The 14,011-nt window shown below is 45.8% G+C and overlaps 1 long non-coding RNA gene across 1 annotated transcript in view; it reads right to left on the bottom strand.

Moving 5' to 3' along the window:
• LOC137544489 (uncharacterized) overlaps nt 1-14,011 on the bottom strand; it is a 74,636-nt gene that overhangs the window by 18,940 nt on the left and 41,685 nt on the right. The gene's annotated exons all lie outside the window — the stretch shown is intronic.

Here is a 14,011-nt window from a genome sequence, read left to right as displayed (position 1 = left end):
CCTTTCCATAATTAAAAGCCCTTACATAGTAAAATAATAGTAAATATAACCTCATGACAAACATATTAAGGCAACTATTTAGGCATTTTTTAATGCTTTTTTGGGGGGAGGGGACGGGGGAGGCTTTGGAAGTGGAAGGGATTAATTATAGTATTTTTTAAATAATAAACATATGTGTGTGTATTTTTACTTTATCACCACTAGATGGTGTTGCAAACACTATCCTTATTTACAGGAAGTATTCATTTTTTTTTCTACATGGTACATACTTTTGATGCTTCCTGTATCATGAATGGACATGGCCCCTGTTCTGAGTCATGTCCATTCATTCCAGGCATTGTGATTAGTTAGGGGAACCCCAATCATGGATCTCTGTGTCCTGATGGGTACAAGCAGCAGGCGTGCATGCGTACTTGGTAGCGGCGGGGCCGAGTGAAGCATTAAAATGTCCTGGAGCCGTTAAGAGGCTCCAGCAGGACATTTTAATGCGGTGGCTTGCTGCTAAGTGGTTACGGCTGGATCTACCTTACCTCTATTAAATGTTGTTTTAGAGGCTGGAGACATGCTATAAGGGGTATTGGAAAAGCCCTCCCCAACCTTACACTTCATATGCACATACAAGCATACATGTATAAACACACTTTACATTGAATAGATATATATTGAACAGCATGGAGTTGTACACTAGATGTGGATACGTTCAAATTCATTGCTATAGAAAAAAAGGCTCTTTTGTAGTTAGACATTTTTGTAAATAGTCCCTGTTTGATCACCTTTAGGCTTTTTGGTCTCTTCACATCTGGGGGAATTGCAATCCTTCTCTCATCTGTACTCATTATAGTCCAGTTCAGCAGTAGGTCATAAAGGAAGTGCATGAAATGAAGTGATAAAAACTGAACATAAGAGAACCTGACTTCCAAAGATGGCTGCAGTAACATTTGAAGAGAAGGATGGATGAGCAGAAACTTTATAATACATTAAAGCTTGCATATTAGTTTGCTGAAATATATCACTGAAGCCAAGTAACTGCTTTAATGGGATTTCCATACCATCTATTCTTTCGACACAGAAAAGCATATCAAACTCTTTACAGTTCTTTGATTGGACACAATAGAAGTGTATGTTTGTAGATTGTGTAGTTTCTTTTGATAGCAGCATAACTGAAAGTGCGGGTTGGTATTCATTAGATTCCACAATGACGGTGAGGTTCATTTTCATAACAGTAAAGGACACACAAGGTCCAGGAAACTGAAACTTTTCTCCAGTGCCATTTTATTGTATCTTTGTTGAGTTTCCACTTGAAAATGATGCCTATTGTTGAAAAGCACATTTGGAGACCACTAGAGGATAGAGGACATTTCTTGCTATGTACTGTATATGTTAAAAATAATACATACAGTAGCTGATTGCATAAAGAAAAATCATTTTGCAAAAAGTCCCAATTTCTTCTAGGTGCTTATAGGAGCTGAAAAACAGTTCTTAAACTAAAATTCATGTGAACTTAGAACTGTATACTAATCCACATAACATTTAAAATATGCAAACACTAGTGCACATGACAGGCGGGGGCCCTGAGCACTGCCACTACTCGGGACCCCCAAACCAACATGTATCACAATAGGGGAGTGCAGGCAAGGCTGGGAGCTGCCACCACCAGGAACTCGCCCCCACCATTCCTTCAACTTACCAGACACAAAAGGAATGCTCACTCCCATACAGCACTCTGCCACTTATATGTAAGAAGTGCAAATAAATTACACCTAGTCTGCAATACTTAATTAAGCAGAGGCTGAGCAATTCAGCCAAACATTGGAGAGGGCTTCAGTCGCATATAGACAAGGGCTATGTGGCCAGCAGGGGGCTCCAGCATTCAGCAATCTCTCTCTCATCTGCCCACCTCCTAACTAAACTGCATAGGGAGCTTCAAATAAAGTTTAAAATATGCAAACACTAATGCACATGACAGTTCAGGGTGAGTTCCTGGTGGTGGCAGCTCGTGGGCTCGCCTGCGCTCCCCTATTGTGTTAAATGCTGGTTTGGGGGTCCCAAGTAGTGGCAGTGCTTGGGGCCCCCACCTGTCATGTGCACTAGTGTTTACATATTTTAAACTTCATTTGCAGCTCCCTATGCAGTTTAGTTAGGAGGGGGGCAGATAGGAGGGAGATTCCTGTACGCTGGTGCCCCCTGCTGGTCATATAGCCCTTGTCTATATGCAACTGAAGCCCTCTCCAACATTTGGCTGAATTGCTCAGCCTCTGCTTAATTAAGTACTGCAGACTAGGTGTAATGTATTTGCACTTCTTATTGGCTGACTGGCAGTCTGTGGACTATAAATAAGTGGCAGAGTGCTGTCTGGGAGTGAGCATTCCTTTTGTGTTATGTACAAATCCACTTAACAACATGTTCAACAATTAAGCCTATAACCTACATTTACCTCCCTGGCAGTGCATTTCTGTCTGGATTTATGGGTCTAAGAGCGGTACATTTTTTTCAAGAATTTTAGGCCTCCAATTCTTAAGTCTTAACTCACCAAAATATATCAGAATAAAAGCCTGTTAGACGTCCTGCTTATAAATAAAAGACTGGAATACAAAATTGTTGCATTAATTAAATGTATCAATAAACTGAAAAAATAGTGAAACTGTACAAATAAGGCACCAGATTATTATGCAGTATGTACATATGTACACCTAATACACCTCCCATGCCGTGTATGGTATATTTTAACCACTTCACCACTGAGGGGTTTTACCCCCTGAGCACCAGAGCAATTTTCACCTTTCAGCGCTCCTTCCATTCATTCGTCTATAACTTTATTATTACTTATCGCAATGAAATGAACTATATCTTGTTTTTTTCGCCACCAATTAGGCTTTCTTTAGGTGGGACATTATGCCAAGAATTATTTTTTTCTAAATGTGTTTTAATGGGAAAATAGGAAAAATGTGGGGAAAAAAATAATTATTTTTCAGTTTTCGGCCATTATAGTTTTTAAATAATGCATGCTACTGTAATTAAAACCCATGAAACGTATTTGCCCTTTTGTCCCGGTTATAAAACCATTTAAATTATGTCCCTATCACAATGTTTGGCGCCAATATTTTATTTGGAAATAAAGGTGCATTTTTTTCAGTTTTGCGTCCATCCCTAATTACAAGCCCATAGTTTATAAAGTAACAGTGTTATACCCTCTTGACATAAATATTTAAAAAGTTCAGTCCCTAAGGTAACTATTTATGTATTTTTTTTTAATTGTAAATTTTTTAATTTTTTTTTAATTACAAAAAAAAAAAAAAATGGGGAGTGTGGGAGGTAATGAGTTAATTTTATGTGTAAAAGTCATTTATTTGTATGTGAAAAATGTGTAGGGTGTAGTTTACTATTTGGCCACAAGATGACCACAGTAACTTTTTGTTTTAATGCGACCTCCAAGCTTCCTTCCGGAAGCTTGGAGGAAGAATAAGGAGGCTGGACACGTGAGTTTTTTCTCACAATGATCGCGCTGCCCATAGGAGAGCAGCTGATCATTGCGGGGCTTAGATCAACGAACGGGAATGGATTTTCCCGTTCATTGATCTCTGGGCGAGCGGGCGGCGGCGTGTTTACTAGCGGCGGGCGGCGTGTTTACGAGCGGGAGCGCGGGCAGCGTCGGGAACGCGGAAAGTACGTGTTTCTCCGTCCCTGGTTTTTAAAGGATGGAAAAAGGGGCGGAGAATTATGTACGCGCGGGGGTAAAGTGGTTAAAACAGGTAACGGCACAGAGGGCAACATTACAATCAGGGCAGTAGAATCGGGATTCCTTACGAACTTTTGCAGCATACAGCAAATGTCCTGTTTGGCGCATTTTTGGGGGGAGTGGGCAAAATATATTCCATGAAGTGACAGCCAGTGAGGTGCTCCGGGTTCAGTATGTAGAAGTCACATCGCCCAACTCTGGCATCTGCCGAGGTCTGGTATTTGAAGCAGATGCACTCACACATCTTCCAGATGAAGTCAGCATGTGTTACTGGCCTGTCACTGCCCTGCTTGTGGAGGATGTAGGCATTCAACAAGCTTTGTTCCAGGAGATGGCGAAAGATCTTTTTGTAGTATTTCTTTTTGTTACTTACTTACTGCAGGGTAAAAAGTTATCGCCTAGTTGGCTCTATAATCCACCATGACCTGAGGTTTCTGAATGCCTTTACCGCCTCTTGTCCTCATGGTGACAGTCGAGGTGTCATGGACTGGGCTCAGGAGACAGACATCCTTTTTGTCACACCAGCTGAGATCCAGCAGCAGGGGCGTAACAATAGACCATGCAAGGGATGCAGCTGCAGGGGGGCCCAGAAGCCACAGGGGGCCCCATCCTGAGAGACTGACAATTAAGGGCAAGGAGAGAAAAATTGCTCTCTGCACAATTGTTCTAATGACTGCAACTGCTCAGTTATTGAAAAGGAATAATACAAAGTCTTGAAGCGAAAGATTTATATACAGTCCCTATTAAGTGTTCAGCAAGGTCTTGTGTACAGCGCTGTTCTACCCCCAGCCTTTCTACCCCTCCCCATATACTGTAGTGATGCTGGAAGAGTCTGGGCACAGAGAAAAAAAGCTTCCTACTCTCTGCTCAATTGTTCTAATGACTGTGTCTGCTCAAGCAGATTTGTAGACAGTCCCTATTCAGTGCACAGCAGGGTCTTGTGTACAGCGCCCAGCCCCCAACCTCTCTACCCCTTCCCAAGTGCTGTGTACTGTAGTGATAGTGCCCCATCCAAGGTTTTGCAGGGGGGCCCAGTGATTTCTAGTTACGCCCCTGTCCAGCAGCCTTTTGCCACGCAACAATGTCCTCAGTTTTTAGTTTCTGTCTGGCAAAGGTTGATGGCATTTCCCACCTGTTAGGCCTAATAGTGCCGTAGGCATCTGTTTTGTTTTTATGAGAAACTCAAAAAGTTCAGGGGAACTGTAAAAAGTTGTTGGTAGCAACACAATAGCCATTGTTCAGTAAAGGCTCAACCAGTGAAAGTACAGAGGATGTCACCACTCCATAGTTGCTGAACCTGGGGTTGAACTTTGGGCCTTTGCCGGTGTATAGTATAGTGTTCCAGCTGTAACCGGTTGTCGACTCACATAGCATGTAGGATTTTAAGCCAAAGCAGAACCGTTTGGATGCTATATACTGTATCAAACTCAGCCTCCCCTTATAGGCCATCAGACTCTCGTCTACGCTTATGTCCCTCTGTGGTACATAAGTGCTGCAGAAGTTTTCAACCACCATCTGATACACTTCCCAGATTCGTTTAAGTTTTGGTGCAGGGAGTGTGGACTCCTCGAAGGTGTCATTGTTGGTGAAGTGCAAAAATTGCGATAAGTACGATATTCGGACATCACCGTTCCAAAACAAAAGGGTAGCAATAACTTTATTGGTAGACCAATTCCATTTCTGCAGGGGCTTCCCCCCACCCCCTGCAGAATAATTAGGCCAAAAAGAGCCTGTTTGGTAACTGGCTACCATGTCTTGCTCCTGGAAAAGTGCCCTTGTGGAGCAGCCAGGTGTTGGGTGGCATAGCGGTTTGCCTCCACCACTATTTTATCAATGACAGCGGCAATAAAAAAGAGCTGCAGGTAGGCCAGGGGGTTATGTTTGCAGTCTACCTTCAGGCTAGGCTCCCCAGTAAAAGGGAAATGTGGGGGTGGTGGCAGAGACTGACTAGTGTCTATAGGACACCAAATGTGGACATCACAGACCTTGGTGGTGATGGAGTCGCTGTCGCTGGTGCTACCTGGCTCAGATGACAAATATTCAGGTATATCGCTGTCACTCGAGTCCACCAGTGACTGCAGATCTCTGTCCTCAAACTCCACTAGCGCTTGTGGACGGTGTGAAACCCCTTCTGGAGGCTGATGCCATAGCAGATAACAGGCAGGCAGAGGTCGGTGCAGGAAGCAGGTAGAGAGTAGTCAAAGCCAGGCAGAGGTCAGAGCAGGCGGCAGACAGATAGCAGTCAAATCCAGGCAGATGGCTGTGTACCATTTACTGACAGGACATTATTTTGTGGCTGTAATTACTTATCAGCGAGGGTTATGCTATAGTCTGACCCAGTCCGACCTGGTCCCGACCCGGATAGAAACTGTCACTTGCATGCCTGATGTTCAACTCTTTCGAGCAGAGAAAGAAGAAAAAGGAAAACAACCTAGTTATTAAAGTGCTTGGCACTGTACATTCACATGTCTAACTCATTCTGTCACATGTCACCTGGGATGTCTTTTAAAGGGGAACTGAAGAGAGAGGTATATGGAGGCTGTCATGTTTATTTCCATTTAGACAATACCAGTTGCCTGGCAGCCCTGCTGATCCTCTGCCTCTAATACTATTAGCTATAGCCCCTGAACAAGCATGCAGCAGATCAGGTGTTTCAGTGGTTCAGACTTATAAGTCTGATCTGACAAGACTAGCTGCATGCTTGTTTCTGGTTTTAATCAGATACTACTGCAGAGAAATAGACCAGCAGGGCTGCCAGGCAACTGGTATTGATTAAAAGGAAATAAACATGACAGCCTCCATATACCTCTCTCTTCAGTTCCCCTTTAAGAAGAAATAAATATCACAGCCTCCATATATCTTTCACTTCAGGTGTGTATTAAAGATGAATAGATGATTATTTATTGTGTGCAAAAATAAATATTTCTATCAGTACACCTCTTTTGAACTGTGTGTGGCAGCAGCTGCCAGCAGGTTTCAACAACCTGAACACATTTCTTCCAGCCACACAAAACTCAGTGTCATGATTCACTAAAGCCAGAAGCAAATATGATTGGCCTAAGTATGTCAATGTAATCTATTCCCCCCTACTCTCAACTTATCCTTAACCTCTTCCCAACCGCATCACACCAATGGGCGTGGACGCCGCCGCAGCCCCAGGACGACTAACGCCAATCCGTGTAAGGTCCTTGGGGCGTGGTTTGTGGGCGATCATGCGTGCGCCGATGCACGCGCATCCTCGCTCTGATCCCCACTGGGAGACTGTTAGACAGCAAAACTGCCGTCTTTTATTGCTTTACAGCGCTGCAATCTAAGGCAGCGCTGTACTGGAGACAGCCGTGTGATATGGCTGTCCCCTCCAGAAGCAGAAAAGGCTGAAGCCTATGGCAACCGATCACGCTGATTGGCTGGCGGGGGGAGGGAGGGGGGAACATAAAAAAAGAGGAAAATTTAATAGTAAAATAAATAAATACTAGCCAACCCGCGTCGTAGCATACACCGCATCTATCTATCTAATAGAGTACGTGCCTCAACCTTGAAGCAAGAAGAAGTAGGCTTTCCATGAGAAAATGTATGCGTGCTCAAACACCAAGTTTAACCCTAGCAAGTCTGGCTTTGCAAATCCGGCCTAATTGGCTATTCATGAGGCAATGCTCATGCAAATATGCACTTGCTTTCGCATGCCAAACTATGCAGGGTCCAAAAACCAATACCGCAAAGCGATCGCCCTGCGGGTATTAGTTCATGCTACATTAGCACTATCCAGGAGCGCCACGGGGAGGATTCCGAATGCCCCCATACAACCAGGGGACTGCGGGGTCCCAGGCTCTCTTACTGCCTGGGAACCACAGCGGCACCCTGGAGGGGGAGGCTGGGTGGCGCAGCTGCACCCCCCCCCCCCCCAAGTGTGGTCAGCGCCGGGGAGAGCCATCCGCACCCACCTCCCAATATTAAAAACAGGCACTTACCTTAACGTCTATTGCGTTCTGCAACATGCACATTAACTTGGGGGCACCACATGAGAAAGGAGTGAAGCATGGGTCACCCCGAGCTTTAGAGCTCAGGGCTGGCTCACATACAACACTCCGGGGTGGGGGGAGGACAGGCGCAGACAACTCACTCCAGGGCTCACACCACCAGAGCAAGCCATCCACCACCTGCCTCCAAAGGATACAACTGCAAAAAATGCTTTCCATGAGAAAAATTTTGCGTGCTCAAACACCAAGTTTAACCCTAGCAAGTCTGGCTTTCCAAATCTGGCCTAATTGGCTATTCATGAGGCAATGCTCATGCAAATATGTATTTGCTTTCGCATGCCAAACTATGCAGGGTCAAAAAACCAATACTGCAAAGTGCTCTCTCGCTGCCTGGGAACCACAGCGGCACCCCGGAGTGGGAGGCTGGGTGGCGCAGCCGCCCCCCCCCCCCCAAGCGTGGCCAGCGCTGGGGAGAGCCGTCCGCACCCACCTCCTAATATTAAAAACAGCCACTTACCTTAATGTCCATTGGGTTCTGCTACATGCGCATTCATTTTCTCATGGAAAGCATTTTGTGCAGTTTGTATCCTTTGGAGGCAGGTGGTGGATGGCTTGCTCCGGTGGTGTGAATCCTGGAGTGAGTGCGCCTGTCCTCCCCCCCCCCTCTGGAGTGCTGTATGTGAGCCAGCCCTGAGCTCTAAAGCTCGGGGTGACCCATGCATCTCTCCTTTCTCATGTGGTGCCCCCAAATTAATGCGCATGTAGCAGAACGCAATGGACGTTAAGGTAAGTGCCTGTTTTTAATATTGGGAGGTGGGTACAGACGGCTCTCCCCGGCGCTGGTCACACTTGGGGGGGGGGGGGCGTCCACGCCACCCAGCCTCCCCCTCCGGGGTGCCGCTGTGGTTTCCAGGCAGTGAGAGAGCCTGGGACCCTGCGGTCCCCCCAGTTGTATAAAAAGAGGGCATTGGGAATCCTCCCCGTGGCGCTCCTGGAGGCCTGGAGCACACCAAAAACTGCTAGCAGATCCGCAAAATGCTAGCAGATTTTGAAACGCTTTTTCTTATTTTTCTGTAGCATTTCACCTAGCATTTTGCGGTTTTGTAAAGCGTTTTTGGTGTAGTAGATTTCATATATTGTTACAGTAAAGCTGTTACTGAACAGCTTCTGTAACAAAAACGCCTGCAAAACCGCTCTGAACTGCCGTTTTTCAGAGCGGTTTGTGTTTTTCCTATACTTTACATTGGAGGCAGAAACGCCTCCGCAATCCAAAAAATGCCTCACCTCTTGGTATGCGTTTCAGCAAAACGCCTCCCGCTCTGGTGTGCACCAGCCCATTGAAATACATTACCCAAGCGTATCCGCAGCCGAAAGTGGATCGCAAAACGCTGCCGAAGCACTCTGGTGTGCACTAAGCCGGATAGTGCTAATGTAGCATGTAGCAGGGTGACTGCTTTGTGGTATTGGTTTGTGCATGCATTTGCATGAGCATTGCCTTTGCCTCATGAATAGCCAATTAGGCCAGATTTGCAATGTCAGACTTGCTAGGGTAAGGCCTCTTTTCCATGGACTGTGAATAGGCAGTGAAATGGCTCTCAAACTCTCACAACTGCTCACTGCTGCCTGGTAACTGCTCACTGCTGCCTGGTAACTGCTTGCTGCTGCCTGGTAACTGCTTGCTGCTGCCTGGTAACTGCTTGCTGCTGCCTGGTAACTGCTTGCTGCTGCCTGGTATCTGCTCGCTGCTGCCTGGTAACTGCTTGTTGCTGCCTGGTAACTGCTTGTTGCTGCCTGGTATCTGCTCACTGCTGCCTGGTAACTGCTTGCTGCTGCCTGGTAACTGCTTGTTGCTGCCTGGTATCTGCTCACTGCTGCCTGGTAACTGCTTGCTGCTGCCTGGTAACTGCTTGTTGCTGCCTGGTATCTGCTCACTGCTGCCTGGTAACTGCTTGCTGCTGCCTGGTAACTACTTGCTGCTGCCTGGTATCTGCTCACTGCTGCCTGGTAACTGCTTGCTGAGCACACAGCTCAACAGTCCGTGGAAAAGAGGCCTTAAACTTGGTGTTTGAGCACGCATAAATTTTCTCATGCAAAGTACTTCTTCTTCTTGTTTGAAGGTTGAGGCACTTATATATATAGATTGAAAAAAAAATTAACACTGGGAAAGGGATCAGAGCCCACCAACAGAAAGCTCTGTTGTTGGGAATAAACGGGGGAGGGGGATAACTTGTGTGCTGACATCTGTGGCAACTTTAAGCTGCAGTGGACAATTTACATAAAAATGGCCTGGTCTTTAGGGGGATTGAACACTGCGGTCCTCAAGTGGTTAAAGGAAAGCTAAACTGAGAGGGCTATGGATTTTTCCTTTTAAAATAATACAAGTTGCCTGACTCTCCTGCTGAGCCTGTGTCTCTAATACTTTTAGCCACAGCCCCTCAACAGGCATGCGGATCAGGTGCTCTGACCAGTGGTGCTCAAATGTACCCAAATTCGATTCGAGTACATTCGAATTCGGGTCCGGGTCAAATTCGGATTTGGTTGTGATCACGCCCATTGAATTCGATTTGAGTTTGAATTTTAGTCGTGATCGGTAATTGAATTCGGGTAATAGTCGTGATCACAAATTTGGATAGCCTTCAAGCCAAATTTTTTTTAAGTGAACTCACAATTAAATAGGTGTAATGTAAAAAAAAAAAAATTGATGGAAAACTTTTTTCTGTATTTCTTGTTCATACTTCTTCACCGTCTTTATCTTCTTCTTTTTCTTCTCTCCATCTTTTTCTTCACTGTGTTCTTTTTCTGTTTTACCATCTTCTTTCTCGTCATCATTCATCACCATCATCTTCATCATCTTCTTCTTCACTGGCACCTGGTTCTTCTTCTTCTTCACCTGGTTCTTCTTCTTCTTATGGTTCATCTTCACTTGGTTTTTCATCTTCTTCTTCACCTGGTTCTTCTTTGTCTTCTTCTTCTTTATCATCATCATCTGGTTCTTCTTCTTCATCGTTATCTGGTTTTTCTTCTTCTTCAATTATCTGGTTCTTCTTCTTCCTCATCATCATCATCATCATCATCATCATCTGGTTCTTCTTCTCCTGGTTCTTCTTCTTCTTTTTCTTCACCTGGTTCTTCTTCCTTCCCTGGTTCTTCTTCTTCTTGTTCTTCTTCTTCACCTGGTTCTTCTTCTTCTTTTTCTTCACCTGGTTCTTCTTCATCTGGTTCTTCTTCTTCTTTTTCTTCACCTGGTTCTTCTTCTTATTTTTCCTTTTCTTATTCTTCTTCTTCACCTGGTTTTTCTTCTTCTTCTTCTTCACCTGGTTCTTCTTCTTCTCCTGGTTCTTCTTCTTCTTCACCTGGTTATTCTTCCTCTTCTTCACCTGGTTATTCTTCTCCTGGTTCTTCTTCTTCACCTGGTTCTTCTTCTTCTTCTTCACCACCACCACCATCTTTTTTTTTTCTTTTGTGTTCATATTCTTCCTCTTGTACCCAACAATGTATTTTCCCTTACAGAACTCAACTGTTGTAAAAAAAAATTTCAACAGCATAGCTAAATTTGTGGCGTAAATAGCTATTGGCGCATGGCATCAGCGCATAATTCTGTGGACCCTGGCGGTGGGAACACAGACAGCAGAAGGTTAAATACAGCAGCAGCAGGAGGACGAGGAGTGACGTTTGGCAGCAGGCAATGTAATGGGGCCATGGTACCTAGCGTTGGTATGACGGCTGTAAATAAACACCAACAGCCGGAGGTTCCGGACAGCAGTCATGCAGCCCACATTGTGCCCAATGCACAACTGGGACAGCACAGTTTTCAACCCAGACACCTAAGAACTTTATTTTACAACCAAATGTAGCTATTGTAGTGGCGTAATAGCTAGTGGCGCATGGCAGCAGCGCACAATTCTGTGGACCCTGGGGGTGGGAACACAGACAGCAGGAGGTTAAATACAGCGGCAGCAGGAGGAGGAGGAGGATGAGGAGGAGTGACGTTTGGCAGCAGGCAATGTAATGGGGCCATGATACCTAGCGTTGGTACTACGGCTGTAAATAAACACCAACAGCAGGAGGTTCCGGACAGCAGTCGTGCAGCCCACATTGTGCCCAATGCACAATTGGGACAGCACAGTTTTCAACCCAGACACCTCAGATTTTATTTTTTTTACAACCAAATGTAGATATTGTAGTGGTGTAATAGCTAGTGGTGCATGGCAGCAGCGCACAATTCTGTGGACCCTGACGGTGGGAACACAGTCAGCAGGAGGTTAAATACATCGGCAGGAGGAGGAGGATGAGGAGGAGTGACGATTGGCAGCAGGCAGTGTAATGGGGCCATGGTACCTAGCGTTGGTACCACGGCTGTAAATAAACACCAACAGCAGGAGGCTCCAGACAGCAGTCGTGCATCCCACATTGTTCCTAATGTACAACTGGGACAGCACAGATTTCAACCCAGACACCTCAGAATTTTTTTTACAACCAAATGTAGCTATTGTAGTGGCGTAATAGCTAGTGGCGCATGGCAGCAGCGCCTAATTCTGTGGACCCTGACGGTGGGAACACAGACAGCAGGAGGTTAAATACAGCAGCAGCAGGAGGAGAAGAAGTGACGTTTGGCAGCAGGCAATGTAACGGGGTCATGGTACCTAGCGTTGGTACTATGGCTGTGAATAAACACCAACAGAAGTAGGTTCCAGACAGCAGTCGTGCAGCCCACATTGTGCCCAATGCAAAATTGGGACAGCACAGTTTTCAACCCAGACACCTCAGAATTTTTTTTTTACAACCAAATGTAGCTATTGTAGTGGCATAATAGCTAGTGGCGCATGGCAGCAGCGCACAATTCTGTGGACCCTGGCGGTGGGAACACAGACAGCAGGAGGTTAAATACAGTGGCAGCAAGAGGAGGAGGAGGATGAGGAGGAGTGAAGTTTGGCAGCTGGCAATGTAACGGGGCCATGGTACCTAGCGTTGGCACTACGGCTGTAAATAAACACCAACAGAAGGAGGTTCCGGACAGCAGTCGTGCAGCCCACATTGTGCCCAATGCAAAATTGGGACAGCACAGTTTTCAACCCAGACACCTCAGAATTTTTTTTTTACAACCAAATGTAGATATTGTAGTGGCGTAATAGCTAGTGGCGCATGGCAGCAGCGCACAATTCTGTGGACCCTGACGGTGGGAACACAGACAGCAGGAGGTTAAATACATCGGCAGGAGGAGGAGGATGAGGAGGAGTGACGATTGGCAGCAGGCAGTGTAATAGGGCCATGGTACCTAGCGTTGGTACCACGGCTGTAAATAAACACCAACAGCAGGAGGCTCCAGACAGCAGTCGTGCAGCCCACATTGTGCCCAATGCAAAATTGGGACAGCACAGTTTTCAACCCAGACACCTCAGAATTTTTTTTTTACAACCAAATGTAGCTATTGTAGTGGCGTAATAGCTAGTGGCGCATGGCAGCAGCGCACAATTCTGTGGACCCTGACGGTGGGAACACAGACAGCAGGAGGTTAAATACATCGGCAGGAGGAGGAGGAGGAGAATGAGGAGGAGTGACGATTGGCAGCAGGCAGTGTAATGGGGCCATGGTACCTAGGATTGGTCCCACGGCTGTAAATAAACACCAACAGCAGGAGGTTCCAGACAGCAGTCGTGCAGCCCACATTGTGCCCAATGCAAAACTGGGACAGCACAGTTTTCAACCCAGACACCTCAGAACTTTTTTTTTTTACAACCAAATGTAGATATTGTAGTGGCGTAATAGCTAGTGGCGCATGGCAGCAGCGCACAATTCTGTGGACCCTGACGGTGGGAACACAGACAGCAGGAGGTTAAATACATCGGCAGGAGGAAGAGGATGAGGAGGAGTGACGATTGGCAGCAGGCAGTGTAATAGGGCCATGGTACCTAGCGTTGGTACCACGGCTGTAAATAAACACCCAAAACAGACAAATGATAAGCGCTCAAGGATGCACCTGAATTGTAAGCCATCAGCGGCAATGCAGAGCCCCCTAGGGCTGAATACATGCCTCTAATGCAAAACAGATGCAAAATTATGTGCTAACTCTAATCTAAAAATTTGAGAGTGAATTTAAAACAGTGAAGGCAGCTAGCCAATAGTATACTTACATTTAAGTTTGCACAGTGGGAGACATGGCAGCGCTTTCAAACAACCTCATACCTGAAGGATTTAACTGCAATGGTGAGCAGAGCTCCAGAAACTGGACTAAATTACACACCCAGCATACACTGCAGGCAAAGAGAGGGAGGGGGAATTAGTGATTAAGCTGCATCAG

The sequence above is a fragment of the Hyperolius riggenbachi genome, chromosome 2 (assembly GCF_040937935.1).
Source record: "Hyperolius riggenbachi isolate aHypRig1 chromosome 2, aHypRig1.pri, whole genome shotgun sequence".
Classification (NCBI taxonomy): domain Eukaryota; kingdom Metazoa; phylum Chordata; class Amphibia; order Anura; family Hyperoliidae; genus Hyperolius; species Hyperolius riggenbachi.
Note: the sequence above shows the minus strand (reverse complement) of the source record. Positions and strands in the feature narration are given on the sequence as shown.